General features: G+C 40.1%; 1 long non-coding RNA gene across 4 annotated transcripts; it reads left to right on the top strand.

Annotated features, from left to right (window-relative positions):
- The first annotated feature begins 852 nt into the window (after positions 1-852).
- On the top strand, positions 853-15,936 carry LOC140601772 (uncharacterized). Of its 4 annotated transcripts, XR_012004840.1 has the most exons (6): positions 859-1,122; positions 2,937-3,345; positions 4,918-5,031; positions 9,376-11,678; positions 14,170-14,449; positions 15,224-15,936. It is a non-coding gene; the product is annotated as an uncharacterized lncRNA (long non-coding RNA). The 4 variants fall into 4 exon arrangements; XR_012004841.1 differs by lacking the exon at positions 15,224-15,936 and having other exon boundaries at positions 853-971; positions 14,170-15,140; XR_012004839.1 differs by lacking the exon at positions 15,224-15,936 and having other exon boundaries at positions 14,170-15,140.
- Positions 15,937-17,990: the final 2,054 nt, after the last annotated feature.

Here is a 17,990-nt window from a genome sequence, read left to right on the forward strand (position 1 = left end):
CAATAAGGAGAGTAGATTCGAATCCTGGCCCTGATATACATAGGGTAACTACATGACCTGGACAGGTCACTTCTCCAGGGCTGTTTTCTCATCTGCAGTGTGGGGATAATAACTTTAACAAAACACCTTCTGAGATTGTAAGGTACAAATGAGATGATGGACGTGCAAAGGCTGTTGAAAATTGTAAAATGGAAAGTGAGAACAAATGCCATAAAGTGTCATGAGGTTAAATTTACTAAATCATTGCCCCCATTTATCTCACTCAACAGGCACAGCTTGTAGAAGAGGCATTTCTAGGGACACATTCCTGTACCACTTCTCTCTGTGGGCTTAATTTTCATAACTAGACTTTTAAAGTTGGTGGGGTTTTTTTTATAAAGAGCAAGTCTTGGCTTCTTGCAAGAGCCTCTAAATTTCATTACAGACAAACATGTATCACTTGAAGATCATCTGTTGAAAGGGACGGGAGACATATTATTAACTTCAAAGCTTTCTTGAAACCTATTAAATGTTAATCACAAAGCACAGGAGTGTTCCTGAAAGCAAACACCATCCTCACACTTCTTAGATGCATGAGCCTTCCTCCTTAGGTACCCATCAACATTTCTTGCTGAAGGGAAGAGAGACTCTAGTGCATCCCCAATGAATGGACCTTCTGGGTATTCCAAGGCCTGCTTGTGGCCTGATCTGTCCACAATTGAAGCTGAAATCTTTTGTGGTTTGCCTAGTGCTGGGAAGAAAGCTGAAGGAAAGCATACTTGCTGGACCCATTGTGTGTCAGGCGCTGCATCAGACCATTACACGGGTCCTCTCATCATTGAGCTGGGAGCTAATTATTCTCTTCTCATCAAACAGGAAGAGAAACTGAGATTCAGGAGGTCAAATCAGGTCATGCAGCCAGCAGGAGAAAGAGGGGGGATCTTAACTCAGCTACGCCTGTTCTAAAGAGCCCACTCTCCTCCCTCACAGAGGTGAGGTGCTTCCTAAAGGCTTCTTTAGTGAATGAGGAGATGGATGAATAAAGTCCTCTGGATGCAAAATTGCTTTGTCAAAGGACATCAACAGCCAGAAGGCACAGCCTCAATTAAACAGAAGCAAAACAACCTTCTAAGATTGTGTGAGGTACTCAGAGTTTGCCTTAAATAACTCAGGAGTTTCCCAGACTGTTGAGTGATAAGATCTCAGGCAAGTTGCAGAACCTGTTGGGGGCTGGTTTATCCATTTCTAGTCATGGGGCACTCCTCACCATGCTCCTCCCTCCCTTTCAGGAAGCAGACTCAACCCAGCCAAGGACTTGTAACTCTAGATATGGGCTGGAAAATCCTTGAAAGAGGAGTTCTGGCTGGTGACCATCCCCTGGCCAGGACTACCTACATAATTCATGGGGCCCTGCACAAAATGAAAATGTGGCACCCCTTGTTCAAAAATTAGTAAGAATTTTAAGGTGGGAACAGCAGAGCACTAAACCAAGCTTGGGACCCTTCTGAGTACAGGGTCCTGTGTGACTGTAGAAGCTGCACACTCTTGAAGCCAGCCTTTGCCTATAGCCATTGATTCAGGAGAAAGGGAGAAGAAATCTTAGAAGGAGACTGGTGGGGAATGCACCTGGGTGGCTCAGTTAAGCATCCAACTCTTGATTTTGGCTCAGGTCATGATCTCAGGATAGTGAGATCGAGCACCCTGTCTGGGCTCTGCACTGGATGTGGAAACTACTTAAGATCCTCTCTCTCCCTCTGCTCCTCCTCCGCTCCCAAAAGAAGGGGATTGGTGGGACATCATGAAAGCACCAAAAATATGATAAATAAAATAGCCCTGGAGAGACATCTGGGTGGCTCCGTCGGTTAAGTGTCTAACTCTTGGTTTTAGTTCAAGTCATGACCTCAGGGTCTGAAATTGAGCCTTGCATCAGGTGTCCTGATTAGTGGGGAGTCTGGTTCTCCTTTCCCTCTGCCTCCCCACACTTATGCACTCTCTCTGTCTCTAAAAAGGGATAAATAAATCTTAAAAAAAAAAAAAAAGTGAAGATCAGGTTCTGATTTCTTGAAACATACAATTTTCCAGAATATAAATTTTCTGAAATTCATCTAGAACTACTCTTCCATTTTATGGATGAGGAAGTTGAGATTTAGACAGAAGTAGTAACTTGGGGAGTCATGTTGCCCCACAGAGAAGGCACCCCCTCTCTAAATCTCAGTCTCCTTATCACTGAAACAACACAGGTCAGGCTGAATAATGCATTATTTCCTTTTTTTCCCTTCCCCAACTCCCGCTAAAATAGCCAAATAAAAGGGTCCACAAGGACCAAGGAAATGGAGGAGGCATGGTAACTGAAGAGGCATCGGAGAGTGGGCGGGTCAGGTAGAAGGAAGCAGAGGCAGGAAAAAGGGGGAGTGAAAATCTGAATACTGCCCTTAACTTCCTTCCCAGAATGTCAGTAGCAAGTTTACATCTTCCCAGGTAGGAGATGAGCATCTTCTCTGGTGTAAATTCCAGAGACTACCATTTGGGATTCTTCATTGTGAATGGGTTTGAATTCTGTCCTATAAGCCAGAAGCCCTAAGCCCAAGTCTGGCTTATGTGCAAAGAGCTTTCTAGGCTCCTAAGTGAGAGCTGATGGCGAAGCACCTTTGGACATGGGAAAAAGCTTCTAACTTGAAAGACAGATAACAAGTGGAACAGAGACCTCGGAGAAATCCGACAGCTTAAAACCTGAAAATCTCCCTAAGAAGTGTGAGGATGATACTGTGTCCATGAAACAAGAACCAGAAAGCTTTAAAAAAAAATACCACCACCTGAAAAAAAGGGAAAACCTCTGTAAGGTTAAATATATGAGTCAAAATAAAAATTTTATTTAAAATTTATGTTAAGTGAAAATATTTTTATTTAAAATTTATATTAAAATATTAAATTTTTATTTAATATAAAAATAAATTCAGAGAACATTCCAGAAGATAGAACAAAAAGATGGGAAAATACCAGAGAAAAGATAAAGCAAGAAAATAAGTCTAAATGGTTGAAAACCATCTGCTAGAAAATACCAAGAAGAGAGCCAAGGGGATAAAATTATCAAGGAAATAATACAAAGAGATTTCTGAGAACTAAAGCATAAGTTTCCAACTCAAAAGGGCTAGCACAAGGATTGAAAAAGACTGGAGTCAAGTAACATCATTGTGAACTCTCGAATATCAGGGATACAGAGAAGATGCTATAAACTTAAAGGGGGAAGAAGAAAATCGGAACCTCTCCACAGCATACTGAATTCTAGTGGACAAGGGACTGACACCTTCGGTGTTCTAATCTACACCCTGCACCTCTATATTCAGCCAAACTATCCATCAAATGAAGGTAAAACATTTCAGACGTGTAAGAATTGATATAATTTATTTCCCTTGTACCCTTCCCTTGTGCCTTTAGTGGACTACTAGAGGTAATGATCCAATAAACATGGGAGTAAACCAAGAAAGGAACCCCGTAGAATGGAGGAAGCAAGGGATCTAAAACATACGAGGCAATGTGAGTCCACCTGATGATAGTGGATAGAAATTTCCAGATGACATCTGTATAATGTCCAGGCTAAATTGAAGAATGTGGAAGGAAGGCTCTGAGAGGACAGTCTCCAGGAGTAAGATGCATATAACATATTAGAGATTATGGAAAACATAGATAGAATTGAGGTAGACTTTATTAAAATTTTAGGAAAAATAATGTGTAGAAAATCAAGCACATGAGAAGAAAAGGAGAAAACGAGTAACCATAATAAAAGTGAAGGACTGAATAAGAAATTTGATATGAACATAGTGGTAACGTGGTTCTCTAGTAAATGCCATTTGGGCATCATGATCAAGTATATACTGACTATTGATATAACTAAAATTGTTTTATAACTATGTTAGGGGATAGGAAAGGGGAAGTAGAGAGGTATAGGAGATCTCAGTCCTTATTTATCATTGTGGGAAGTCAGTATAGTGTCTCAAAATGTAAAGTGATACTTTAAGAAATATGGACAGCTCCAGTCCTGTGGTTTTAAATATCATCTATAAGATTTCCATGTTTAAGATGGTGAGGAGATGTTCCTATTTCTCTCAAAAATTTACTCTCAATTTTTTGATTTACTCTAAAAAATTACCTCAAAACAAAAAGGAAAATAACAAACAAAAATACAAACTCTACCCTTGACATCAGAAGACACTGCAATTCTGAACCATTACATGTGACATCAAGTGGCTAAAAGAATGACAAATGACAAAAAAGTGAACAAAGGTGAATTCGAATGCCAGTAGAAGTATAATTTATTAACAATAAAATTCACTAATTTTAAGTGAAGTGATGAGCTTTGACATATGTATGTATATATATATATATATATATATATATATATATATATATATATATATATACAACCATTACCCAAAATAGTCAGTTCCCATCTCCAAGCCCAAACCTCTAGGAACCACTGATCTGCTATCATCACCATATACTTGTCATTTCTAGAACTTTGTTTACGTACATACAGTGTGTAGGGGTGCCTGTGTTGTTCAGTCGGTTAAGCATCCGACTCTCAATTTCAGCTTAGGTCATGATCTCAGGGTTGTGGGATTGCATCAGGCTCTGTGCTCAGTATGGAGTCTGTCTCTCTTCCTCTGCTCCTTTTCCCCACCCAACCCCCCCTACTACTCCCACTCTCTCTGTCTCTCTGTCACTCTCTTAAATACATACATACATACTTTAAAAAAATACAATGTGTAGTCATTTGGATCATTTGGATTTGGCTTTTTTTTCCCCTTAGTAATGGTTTTGTGATTCATCCATGGTATTGCATGTATCAGTAGTTCATACCTATTAATTGCTAAGCAGTATTCCATTTAGTTATAGATTTTTTGTTATTTATCAACTGATGGACATTTGGATTATTTCCAGTTTTGGGCTACTCCAAACAAGGCTGTTATGAGTCTTCATGTACAAATCTTTGTGTGGACATATGTTTTCATTTCACTTGAAAAATATCCAAGAGTGGAATTTCTGAGTCATGTGGTAAGTAAATGTTTAACTTTGTAAGTAAATGCTAAACTGTTACTTCACATTGTAGCCACCACTTGGCATTGTCCATCTTTTAAGCTTTATCCACTTCAGTGGGTATGTAGTGGTATCTCTTTTTGGTTTAAATTTACATTTCCCTGATGACTAATTATATTGAACATCTTTTTATGTGTTTATTTGGCATCTGTATTTTTTTTAAAGATTTTATTTATGTATTCATGAGAGACAGAGAGAGAGAGAGAGAGAGAGGCAGAGACACAGGCAGAGGGAGAAGCAGGCTCCGTGCAGGGAGCCCGACATGGGACTCGATTCCGGGTCTCCAGGATGGCGTCCTGGGCTGAAGGCAGGTGCTAAGCCCCTGAGCCAACCAGGGATTCCCCCCATCTGTATTTTTTTAATAAAATATCTACTCAAATCTTTTGCCTAATTTTAATTATCCTTTCTCATTATTGAGTTGTGAGAATTCTTATATCTTATGAATACAAATCCTTTATTTTATGTATGTTTTGCAGATATGATCTCCCAGTCTGTGGCTTGCTTTTTCATTTTCCTGATTGCACTTTCAAAAAGCAAACATTTTTAATTTTGATGGTCCAAATTATTGATTTTTCTATGTATCATATTTATTTATTTTTTTTTATTTTTTTTTATTTATTTATGATAGTCACAGAGAGAGAGAGGCAGAGACACAGGCAGAGGGAGAAGCAGGCTCCATGCAGGGAGCCCGACGTGGGATTCGATCCCGGGTCTCCAGGATCGCGCCCTGGGCCAAAGGCAGGCGCTAAACCGCTGCGCCACCCAGGGATCCCTATGTATCATATTTAAAATATTTTTGCCTAATTCATGGTCATTAAGATTTTCTGCTGTTTTTTCAAAATAAGGTTTATTGTTTCAGTTCATTTTTGTGCAAGTAGCCAACCAATTATTCTAGCACCTTTTATTGAAAAGATTATCCTTTCCCCATTTAATTGTCTTGGCATCTTTGCCAGGTCAGTTGACCATATTTTTGTGGGGGTCTCTTTCTGGACTTTCTATTCTGTTCCATTAGTCTAAAATATATGTATCTTTAGTTCAGTACCATAATACCTTGATTACTGTTACCTTTATAGTAGGTCCTGAAACTAGTCCTCCAACTCTGCTCTTTTTCAGTTTTGTTTTGGATTTGCACATACATTTTCAATTTGCTTACTGAATTTTAAAATAACCCTGCTAATATTTTGAATGTCACTGTGTTTAAACTATGTATCAGTTTGTGGGAGAACTGGCATTTGGCGTTGGGGGGAACAGGTGAGAATTGACATTATAACAAAATTGAATCTTCCAGTCCAGGAATATGGTATATGTCACCATTTATACTAATCTTTAATTTCTCTCAGTAATGTTTCATGGTTTTCAGAGTATACTTATTGCACATATTTGTTAAATTTATCCCTATTTCATAATTTTTTCTCTTTCCCTCTCTCTGTGTGTATGTGTGTGTGTGTGTGTTTGAGAAAGAGAGAGAGAACGAGGGAGGGAGGAAGAGAGGGAGTTTCCTCTATGTTTCCCAAAGTTGAGTAAAAGAAAATTGGTTAATTAAGGATTGTGGTTAGCTGAATTCCAGTTAAGTCATATTTTACTGTATTTGGCATTCACACTAATAGCTCTGATTATGTCACACTCATGTTCAAAAACCTTCATTGGGAAATAATTATGGGATGTGCTCAAAGAATGTAGTATCAATTTACAAAGGAGAAAATTGGAAACAACTGAGCAGACTGATTAACTAGATGGTGTTGTATTCTTACCATGTAGCCATAAAAATGATGTGATGCAACCGTGGTTTTCAGAATGGGGTCAGGGCATTTTACAGGGTCAGGCAGGCGTCAGGGCCTCCACTCATGTTCTAATCATTGTAGCCTTATTTTTATTCTTTTCAGCTTTTCAGATTCCTGGTAGGATTTTGTTTAAAAACAGAGTTCCAATTTATCAAATGTTTAAAAACCATTATTGCAGAAAAAAATTTAATGACCAAGAAAGACATATGTGGAATTATAATAAGATTAGAAAAGAATCAGTATGTTGTGTCTCTGGGGGAAAAAGAAGATATATGTGTGCAGAAAGGAATTGGAAGTTTATACATGTATCGAACATTAATAGCAATTTTATTTGCACAGATTGTAAATTATTTCTAAATGTTCTTGTTTGTATGTTTCTAAATGTGTACAGTGTATGGTGTAATGTTCTTTAATGAGAATACAAAATCCTTAAGGGGCCATTCAAGGCTCTCCACTATCTGACACTGAACATCTTTCCAGACTCCCTGCCACACTGCAACTCCTCACTGAACCACAAGGTTAGCCTCACAGAATTACTCACCGTTTCCTGAGTTTCCTGTACCCACACCTTTTCTCCAGTTCTGCTAAGTTCTTAGCACAGCATTCCCTAATCACACACCATCACTTCCTACTGGAGTTCAACCCATTCAAAATGTACGTGATAAAATGTAAGGTAAAGAGAAAAAACAGTTCAAAATTATATTAAGACTGTGATTTCAGGAGATCCCTGGGTGGTTCAGCAGTTTAGCACCTGCCTTTGGCCCAGGGTGTGATCCTGAAGTCCTGGGATCGAGTCCCACGTCAGGCTCCCTGCATGGAGCCTCCTTCTTCCTCCGCTTGTTTCTCTGCCTCTCTCTCTGTGTGTCTCTCATGAATAAATAAGTAAAATCTTAAAAAGAAAAAAAGACTGTGATTTCAACTAGTTCAAGAAAAAAATGCAAAGGAAAACTGGAGCAATATAAATCATTTACAGTGGCAATACCTGTGTATTGGGATTATAAATCCTTCATTTTGTTTGTTAGCTTGGTTTTTGCATTTTATTATACTTTCCAGATCTATGATGACCTATTCAAACAGGAAAAAAAAAATCATACTCATCTTAATCCTATGTCAAATGTTAACACCTCCAAAAGTCTTTCATAAAGAACAATAATAATACATTTCTTGAACACCCCTAGCCTGTGTCTCCCAACAATTTAACTGTATGTGTGTCACAGAACCCTGAATCCAGAGGCAGAAGACTTCACATTTAACACTGGCCTCTCCTTACTGAAATCACCTGACCTCTCGGAGTTTCTGATTCCACTCAGGGTTGTAGTAAGGATTAACTCTGACCATGTGAATATGCTCTGTAACTGTAAAGTGTTGTACAAATGTAGGCCACGTCTGATTCCCCTATGAGGCTGAGGCTCAGTCACCCCAGACTATCTACCAGCGGTGACACTCAACAAATGGATATTTTAAATTTATTTTATTTTATTTTTTAAAGATTTTAATTTATTTATTCATGAGAGACACAGAGAGAGGCAGAGACACAGGCAGAGGGAGAAGCAGACTCCATCCAAGAAGCCTGATGAGGGACTCGATTCCAGAACCCCAGGATCACCCTCTGAGCCAAAGGCAAACGCTCAACCACTGAGCCACCCAGGCATCCCAACAAATTGTTATTGATTTAAATCTTCCCCCAGGAAGACTTTTTTTTTTTTTTTTTTTTTTTTTCAAAAAATAGAGCAAAAATCTCTGTATCCTGAAATGTTAATAGTAGCCTGGGATTTGATATAGGTCTGTGCTGAAGAGAGCCCATGATTTTTATCAAGATTTGATTTTCCTTTGCTGTTCCCAGGAATTGTGGCATTAATAAGCCACTTAGCACTGGGTCAGCAATCAGTGGGCTCTGGCACAGCCCTGCAGGGTGCTCTTCAGAGTTATTAGAGATAGAAAACTATAGGCTGGAGCAACACTTAGCCTGAAGATGGCTCTGCAGCCCTGGGCAAAAACCTATTCCTTGTCAATTTATCTAAAAAAGATGGCCTAGAACAGAATCAGCCTGTGGGTTGGCCCAGCCATGGCCTTTATCAACTGGACAGACTTCCAGAGAGACAGAGGGGTAACCACCTGAGTTGTCCAGTCCAGCCTCCCGTTCCTTGGAGGGTTCTTAAAGCCCCTAGAGAGGAGGTAGCTTGCCAAGGGCACATGCTAGTTAGTAACAACTAGTTAGGACTGGAACTAGAGCTTATATGTGTGTTATTTGGGTCAGCTGAGATTGCTCTAAGGAAGCGGAATTCCCACTCTACCCCATACCCTTCCATACCAAGCAGGGCCTGGCCATAGCTGGTCCTCTGTGAGTATTTGTGAACACAGCTGTGCACGAGCGAGCGTGTCTCTTTCCTTGAGATCCAACTACTGCCTGCCCTCAGAAAAGATTCTTTCTAGACTAAGAAAGATTGAGCCACCTGTCCAAGACCAGAGCTCCCTATGCTTTGGAGTGATGTAAACATTAGTTACCATGGTTCTATTACAGGTAGAAGCAACCATGGAAATCACAATGATGAGAACCAAGCAAAGCAGACACACCACAGAAGGAAAACCTGCTAAACAGAGATAAGAAGGCTCCAGTTTTGCCAGAGCTTCCAGATTTCTTTGGAAAAACACAAATCAGAAATCCTCACTTTTAAAGAAGTCCCTGGATTTTAAAATGCTGGCTTAAGATGTTTTAAGACAATCTGAGGCCGAACAAAAGAAATTTGCCCACATGTGTCGCTACTTCCATGATGGAAATTCGTCCTGCCAATGGCCAAGGAGTCTTGGCTCCCAAGCCTCTGTGGTTGGAGGGAAGGATCCTTGGGAGTCAAATACTACTGGCAAGTGTCTAATTCATCTGTCTAAGCCTTCAGGTCCTGATGATAGAAAAACCATGAATACCTACCTTGTGGAGTTGTTGAGAGAATTAAGTAAGATCATGCAGGAAAAAGTCCTTTGTAAACAATAAAGCAACATACCAAGAGTGAATACATGAATAATAGTAATATGTAATATAATCTCCTTAAGCACATAATTGCAGTAATTACCTCTTCGACCTGCATTGAAGACCCTAACTGTGACTACTACCGAGAGGTAAGCATAGGTGTGCTCAGGATGAGTACATCCAGATCATAATCTGCACCTATTAGTATATTCATCCCAACGGCAAGGTGTGGGAGATGTAGAATTGCAAACCAGAATTCCACCCCAGTGTTGCGACCAGAGCCATGTGTCCCCTGGGTAAGTTCTTCCTTTACTCTGGGCCTCAGTTTCTTGATCAACAAGGTGAACATACTGGACCAGCCTCCTTCCAGCTCCAGAGCTCTTAGATTTTAACATTTACATCAGTCGTTTTAAAAAGTAAACAGGACTAATGATAAAAACATAAAAGTAAACAGGACTGAGCCAATGAGCTCTTTTCATGTGCCATTCTGATATTTCTGAGAGGGAAGGGAAGAACCCTGACTCATGCCAGCTCAACTTTCTGGTGCTCCAATCTGTACCCTGCTGTGGGGGACCTGCCTCTGCTGACCTGCCTACATGACCTGGTGCTGTCACCTCACAGCCAGATGCCAAGCAAGCCCTTGAGACTCACAAGGACAATATTCTAGACACTTCTAAAAGTCTCTAATTCACAAATACAACTTCTACGAACAATGAACGCCAAAAACACTAGAACTGAAAACGTTCACAGGACCCGTTGGCCCCTTGGTGAGGACAGCTTTGCTGCAGAAGCTGAGCAGTCCCACAGCCATGCAGGGGTCATGACTGGTTTGGGCACCTGTCCCCAGCTCTGTGCCTGGCCACTCCATACTGTGTCAGGAACACAACACCTCACCATGTGTGGCAGCTTCCAGGAGAGCTCATGTGAAACAGAGACTCTGAAAGCAAGACACCTCCAGGGACACTTCGGGTCCTTAAGAGCTAACATGCATATTCCCTGCAACCAGGAAGCCCTTTTCAAGATTTCTCACAGTATTTCTGTCAATTTCCACATCTTTGTGTGTGTTTTTTTTAAGATTTTGTTTATTTACTTGAGAGAGAGAGAGAGATAAAGCAGGTGAGTGGGAGGGAGAGCAAGAGAGAATCTGAAGCAGACTTCATGCCGAGCGCAGAGCCTAACACGGGGCTCCATCTCATTACCTTGAGATCACGACCTGAGTGGAAACAAGAATGGGGTGGGCGCTTAACCAACTGAGCCACCCAGGCATCCCATATCAATTTCCACATCTTTGAACTCTTCCCTGGAAAATGCTGCACGACAAAACAACAACAAAACCAAAAAAACACAAAACCATTTTTGGGGTGTTTCACCACTGCCATGAAAACTGGGGGACCCTATAGTGAGTTCTTTTTCACCATACTCAGAACTGGGAGAATGGAATAACAGGAAAAGATGCAGTGTGCATGACACCCTGTCTTTTTTTTGGGGGGGGGCGTGTCTCCATCCTGGCAGAAGAGGGAGATGCTATGAGACAAAAAACCAAATGTGAGGTCTGGCTCTGTCACTACTCAGTTCCTTTCAGTCTGACAAATATTTATCAATAGCTTCTGTCTGCAGGACTCTGTGCAAAGTACCTGGGGGAGCCACCCCAGCGAACCTCTAGGAGAAAAAGCAGCTGGAATTACCGAGTACCTGCTGGGTTCCCAGTTATGCCAGAAGATTTTCACAGCGATTGTTTTAGTTCATCACCATGCAACCTTATGAAGCTGCTTACAATCATTTATGCTTTTCAGAATGAGAAAACTAACACTGGACAAGAGGAAGCAGCTTACCTCCAAATAACACCTATAATAAAATGGGTAATCCAGAATTTTAATGCATTCCTACGTGTCTGTAAAGCCTGAGAATGAGTGAAAAGGAAAGGGTCATTTTCTGTAAGCATAGCGAAAACACGAGAAGGAAACACTAAAATGGCAATGATGCTTCTTTCTGAGTGGTAGGGCCACAGGAATTTCTTGTGCATCCTTATGCTATTCCATCTCCCATCCTTTCTCTTTTCTTGGACTGTAGAGGATGGTATTAATCCACTCCTCCGTCCGTGGTAGACAGTCATCATTGGTCTTTAAAAACCCCTCCATCCTAAATGGAGCCAGAGAGTATTACACTAAGCAAAATAAGTCAGTCAGAGGAAGACAAATACCATATGATTTTACTTATGTGGGATTTAAGGAACAAAATAAATGAGCAAAGGGGAAAAAGTGAGAGAGAAAGAGTCAAATAAACAAACAGACTCTTAACTATAGAGAACAAAATGGTGGTCACCAGAGGGGATGGGGATGGGATAAACAGAAGATGGGGATGAAGGAGGGCACTTGTGATGAGCACCAGTTGTATGGCAGTGCTGAATCACTAAATTGTGCACCTGAAACTAATATTACACTGTATGTTAACTGAAATTTAAATAAAAACTAAAAAAAAAAAGAGAAAAAAACGTAATTCCCTTTATCCTCATTCCTTACTCTCACACGTTAGATGCTACCACTTTGTGCTCTTGTAAAGTGTATGCTGTTCTGTGTATAGATACTTCACTTACCTAAGTGGGATCAGCTAAAAATAAGTCTCATTTTGCTTATTATGTTTAAAAACACTCACCACAAGGGGTGCTTGGGTGGCTTTGTCAATTAATCATCTGACTCTTAGTTTTGGCTCAGGTCGTTGATCTCAGGGTTGTGAGATCGAGCCCTGAGTCAGCTTGCTTTCTCTCTCCCTTTCTTAAAAAAAAAAAGAAAGAAAGAAATACTCTCACACAAAATTATTTTAACTACAGAAATTTTCAGGTGTTTAAGAGTAGAGAGAATAATATAGCCCCAGACATATCTATTACCCAGCATCAGAGATTGCTGGTCTGTGGCCAATCCTGTCTATATGTACCTCCTCCTCTTAACCCTCTGGTTTATTTTGAACCAAATCACAGACCTACTATTTCATCCCAGACATGTCCCAGACATAATATTTCATCCAGTAGTTCTTAAAAGTGACTTAAAAGTGATCCATTGTGATTATTTGCTATATTTTTTCAGTCTGCCAATCTGTTGACGTCTCCTCTATTTTATTTTCCTTATAATTTTTTTGTTGAAGAAACCAGATATTGTCAAATTTCCCACACTCTGGATTCTGCTAATTGCATCCTGTGGTATTGGTTAACATGTCCCCCGATTCTTGTAGTTTCTGTAAATTACTGGTTAGATCTAAAAGTTTTTCAGGCTCGGGGTTGTTTTGCTTGGTTTCGCTGTTTTTGTTAGCTTGGAGAAGACCGCCACCTGAGTGGGAGCATTAGGAGGTACCTATGTCTGGTTCTCTCTCTTTTGTGGTGTTATCAGCCATGATGATCATTGCCCAGATCCGTTCATTCATAAAGAGTTGTGAAATGCTGTGTGTATTCATTAGTCTTCTCGGGCTGCCATAATGGAATACCACAAATTGGTGGCGCCTGGGTGGCTCAGTTGGCTAAACGTCCCACTCTTGATTTCGGCTCAGGTCGTGATCTTAGGGTTGTGGGATGGAGTCCCACGTCAGGCTCCCACTCAGCACAGAGTCTGCTTCTCCCTCTCCCTCTGCTCCTCCCCTGGCTCATGCTCATGGGCTCTTTCTCTTTCTCTCTCAAATAAATAAATAAAATCTTTAAAAAAAAAAAAAAGGAAAGAAAGAATATCACTAACTGGGTGGCTTAAACAACTGAAGTTATTTTCTCAGCCCTGGAAATCCAAGATCAATGTCCTGGCAAGATTGATTTCTGGTGCTCATGCTCATGCGGCTGGCCTTCCCTCTGTGAGCATGATAGACCTCTGGTGTCTCTTCCTCTCCTCATAAGGATACTAGCCCTATTAGATTGGGGCCCCATCTTAATGCTCTCATCTAACCTTAATTACCTCCACAAGGGCCCTATCTCCACACGGGAGGGTTAGAGCTCCCATACGTGAATTTGGAGAGAAGGGGGGCAAAATCCAAGCCATAAGAGTGATATTTTAATTTCCTTCATTCTTTGTTAGTTTATTAGTTGGAATACGTAAATAAAGAGAAACATTCCTTTGTCACCTATTTGGTTTAACTCTGAGGTACAATTCATATCAGAAAAGCAGAAAAAATACTTAATTTTTTCCCCTTACTTAGCCACTTTCAAAATAATGAAGCAGTTTCCTAGTGTTGTCTAAAGGGTAATCAATATGTTTTTGCTTGTTTGTTCTTTCGTTATCATTATAAACTCATGAACATAAGCACGTTTGATTGTCTTCATCCGTTTCAATGATCAACCCTATTAACGCTCAAATTGTCTTATCTTTGGGCCTGTAGGGCTTTCTTCAGGTTTGATGCTGTCCTTTAGCGACTGATCTCTTCAGTTGCTTCCTTCTGAATCTGCTCTGACCTACCTCGACCTGGAATCAATCATGACCTTCCCCAGGGATGGGACCACAATGAAGACCACAAAGAACATCCTTGTCCTGTGGAGGCGTGGCATCACAGGGTCCTCTACTGGATTAACCTTATTTAGAATTAGGTTAAGGAATTCGATTACAAATTTCCAGATCACTCCAGAGGATGGCTGCACAAATTCACAATCTCACCACCCAGCGTAAGAAGCATTTGCCCACTTCCTGCCTCTCCCCAGTGCTTGGTTTATTCAGCCCTTTGGTGTGGGAAACTGTTTTGTTGTTCTGGTTTCCTTTTCTCTGATTACTGATGAATTTAGCAGAGCATGCTTGCTTGCCTTTCATGTTTCTTTCTTGTAATATGTCAGTGTACCTTTGGAATAGATTATATGATGTTAGGTAAGGAACTAGTTTTTTTTTTTCCTCTATATGTAGGGAACCAATTTTCCCAACAACATTTACCTAGATGTGTGTGTATATATATATATAATCTTTTCACTATTGATAGTGATGCCAGACCCTTATACTAGGTTGCCAAATATTCTTGGGTCTGTCTGGTATCTCTTCCTCTCCTTATAAGGACACTAGTCCTATTAGATTAAGGCCCCCCATGGGTCTGAGTGCTCCATTCTCTTGCCTCCGTCTGTTGGTCTGTTTTAGTGCTATTTTCCTTAAAATGGCTTTGTAGTACATCTTAATTTCCGGCAAGGTCAATCCTCTTTCTACCCAGTTTTAAAACCTGACTTACCTATCCAAGGATCTTTTATACCTCTAACGTAAATGTTAGGGTAAATTTACAAAGCTTCTGTAAAACATCTCATTATTTTAATCTGGAAAAGTTTCACAGCCAGTCTCTCTTTGTCTTTTGTGACACCGACATATCTGAAGAATACAAACCTGTTATTTTGAGAAGGTCTCTCAATTTGCATTTGTTGGATTGATTCCTCAAGATCTGACTCAGATTGTTATTTTGGCAGGAATGCTACCTGACTGACATCGTGTCCTTCTCCATCCATTACACCAGGAGGCATGTGACGTCAGACTATCCTGTTATGTTCATGTTTACTCTGAGTACTTGGCGAAGGTGGTATCCTCCAGATTTCTCCATGGCAAAGATACTGTTCTTTTCTCTTATTTATTTATTTAGGAGAGAGCACAGGCAGTGGTGGGGGAGCAGAGAGAGAGGGAGAAACAGACTTCACACGGAGCATGGAGCCTGATGCGGGACTCGATCCCATGACCTTGAGTTCATGACCTGAGTAGGAATCATGAGTCAGACACTTAACTGACCCACACAGGCGCCCCCTTTTCTCTTTATAATTACTAAGTGATCTCCAGGGAGATGATTTGAGGCTATAAATATCTAGTTACCCAACACACTCAATGATTTTAGAATTCTCATTTGAAGCAGGGATTCAACAATAGTTGTGAAATGTTTTTCACGCTCTCATTTTCTACATTGGTTGTCTTTCTGCTATAAAGAAAAGCTTTCCTGTCTCCCCCAATTTACTTGTATGTTTGTTTCATTGTTTCATTTGTAGAATCAGCACAGACTCCTGCATTCTTGTTGATCCACGTATTAGAGTCCATTGCTATTATCATCCTTCTAGATGCTTCTAGTATCAATGTATTTACCCATTTTCTCAGTCTTACAATACACAAAAATTGTTTCAGAATTGTTCTATCTCTCCCAACCACAAAATTATTAAGTAAATTTATGATTTTCTTTTTTCCAGGTTTTTTTTTTAAGATTTATTTATTTGAGAGAGAGAAAGAGAAGGCAGTGGGGAGGGGCAGAGAGAGTGAGAGAATCCCCAGCAGACTCCCCACTCAGTGCAGAGCCTGATGTGGGGCTCAATCTCACAACCCTGAGATCATGACCTGAGCCAAAATCGAGTCAATGCTCAACCGGCTGAGCCACCCAGGTGCCCCTCCTGTTCTTTTTGTGTTTAGACTGAGGGTATAAAGTACTGTATTCAAAGTTATTTGAATCAGTTCTTTTTCTTGTGTGGTTATGTTATCTATTTGTTATAGAGTTTTGTTGTTTTGGCTTTTTCAATTTTAGAGGTGACCTCCCCATTCATACTGATTTAATTTTATTTACTGAATGTGTTACACATCAGCAAGGATCCAAAGTTTGCCAAAACTAAGCTAAAAAGATGCAGTCAGAGAAATATCATTCTCCTTTCCCCTCCACTCCATTCTGACCCACCCTGTTAAGTTATTTGCTCAATTAGTTTCTAGTTTACCCTTCCCGTGTTTCTTTTTTGCAAGAACATGCAGATTTATATGTATATGTTCTTATTTCTCTTTCTTATGGAAAAGATAGAATATCACACATACACTTTATTTTTTTCTACTTAATAGATCTTATAAATCATTCCATGGCAGTTTTTAGAACTCTCTCTCTCTCTCTCTCTCTTTTTACAGCTGCCTAGTACTCCATTTTGTGGGCCTACCACATTTAATTCATGCTGTCTCAGATTATGGCATTGAGGCAGTTTCCAAGAATTTGCGGTTATATATAATGTTGCAATGAATATCCACGTGCCTATGTTTGTTCACGTTGTTGGAAACATATCTTCAGGATAAATTCCTAGAAAGGGGGTTGCTAGGGCATAAATACATATCTAGTTTTGTTCAGTATTGTCAAATCATTTCCAAAAGGCTTTACTATTTTGATTTCCACTAGCAATGTATGAGAATGCCAACTTTTCTATGGCCTCTCCAACACAGTGTGTTCACAGGCTTTTGAATTTTTGCCAATCTGATAGGTGAAGATGCCATTTTAGTGTAGTTACAATTTTTAAAAAGATTTTACTTATTTATTCATGAGAGACAGAGAGACAGACAGAAACACAGGCAGAGGGAAAGTTCCTCTCAGGGAGTCCGATGTGGGATTCAATCCCAGACCCCAGGATCACGCCCTGGGCCGAATGTAGACACTCAACCATTGAGCCACCCAGGCATCCCTAGGGTTTGTTATGATGTATGTTTCTCTAATGATGAGTGAAGTTGAACATCTTTTCATATGTTTCAGAGCCATTTTATTTCATGTTCATGGTTTTTTATGTAGTTCACTATTGGAATTTGGGTCTTTCAAATTTTAAACTTTTTTTTTTCTTTTTTTTTAAAGTAGGTTCCATGCTGGGTATGGAGCCCAATGCAGGGCTTGAACTCACAATGGTGAGATCAAGACGTCAGCTGAGGATAGGAGTCGGATGCCTAACCAACTGAGCCACTCAGTTGCTCCTCTTTCAAATTTTAGAGTTCTTTTTTTTTTTTTAAAGATGTTATTCATTTATTCATGAGAAACACACACACACACACACACACACACACACACACACAGAAAAGCAGAGACACAGGCAGAGGGAGAAGCAGGCTCCCTGCAGGGAGCCTGATGTAGGACCCGTTCCCAGGACCCCAGGACCACACCCTGGGCCGAAGGCAGGCGCTAAATGGCTGAGCCACCCTGGGATCCCCTAGAGAGATCTTTAAATATTAACCATATTAGTCCTTTATCTTTGATATATATTACAAATACTTTCCCCTAATATGTCATTTTGACTTCCCTTATACTTGCCACGTAAAAGCATCTTTTCTTTCTTTTTTAACATTTAGGAGTAAGATTTATTATTTTTTTGAGACTGCATCTGTGTTATATTCAAAGTGTTCGCTGGCTAAAGCATTAATAGCATCCCGGTTAAATCCTTTGCAAACAAAACACTGGCTTAACTAGAT

The sequence above is a fragment of the Canis lupus genome, chromosome 12 (genome assembly GCF_048164855.1).
Source record: "Canis lupus baileyi chromosome 12, mCanLup2.hap1, whole genome shotgun sequence".
NCBI lineage: Eukaryota > Metazoa > Chordata > Mammalia > Carnivora > Canidae > Canis > Canis lupus.